An 823-nucleotide genomic window follows, 5' to 3' on the forward strand; every position below is an offset into this window, starting at 1 on the left:
AAAATTTTTGTTCTTAGTTGTTAAGGGTATATAAGTCTAATCGTGTTTTGTGATGATTAGTCTTAATCACCCTTAATTTTTTTTATTTTATAGTATGATCGTTGGGGATATGGAGGTCATAATATCTCGACTTTAATGATTATGGAATCTTAGCTTTAATTTATATGTTATTTTTTGGATAATTTCTATATCTTAGTAGTTAATATTCGTTTTTGTTAGTTTTCTGATTTAGTTTCTAATTAAAAAAGTTAAATTTCTTAAGATAATATCGGAGGTTTGCCCTAAGTTTGAGGCTATAAATACAGAGTTTCTGCCCCACAGTTACGAACCAGCTTTTTATGTTCAATAAATAGTTTTGCTATTAGGGTTTTTTATATTGCTTATCGAATTTCTTATCATGCGATTATGCTTTTTGTTATATGAATTTGTTGGTTGTTCTACGAATTATTTATTTATTTTTACTGATTTTGTATCTTTTGATTTCTGTCTTAGGTATACCGATCGTGAAGTTTCGATAAAAACGAGTTTAGACAAACGAGTTGCTGAAGTAAAAAAGAAAGTATGATAAGGTATTATTAGTGTTTGTTTTAATTTCAGTGCGTTTGTATTTTTATTTTTTGGTTTGATCGATTATTGATGATCATTGTGAATTAATCTCTATTTCATGTATATACATGGTAGAGTTTACTAATATTTTTTTATTATATAAAATTTATATCATTAGTGTTATGGTCCATGGATCTTAATTTATTCGATGTTCTGGAGTTTTACTTGTATCTGTCGTATTCAACAATAGGAACAACATAAGCACTTAGCCGTACTC

General features: G+C 27.2%; 1 long non-coding RNA gene across 2 annotated transcripts in view; it reads left to right on the forward strand.

Moving 5' to 3' along the window:
* Positions 1 to 494: 494 nt before the first annotated feature.
* LOC110226026 overlaps positions 495 to 823 on the forward strand; it is a 3004-nt gene continuing 2675 nt past the window's right edge. For both annotated transcript variants that reach the window (XR_002330142.1, XR_002330143.1), the window contains exon 1: positions 495 to 569. This is a non-coding gene — a long non-coding RNA (uncharacterized LOC110226026). The remainder of the gene's footprint in view (positions 570 to 823) is intronic.

This window comes from Arabidopsis lyrata (genome assembly GCF_000004255.2).
Source record: "Arabidopsis lyrata subsp. lyrata unplaced genomic scaffold ARALYscaffold_7, whole genome shotgun sequence".
In the NCBI taxonomy this organism is placed as follows: Eukaryota; Viridiplantae; Streptophyta; class Magnoliopsida; order Brassicales; family Brassicaceae; genus Arabidopsis; species Arabidopsis lyrata.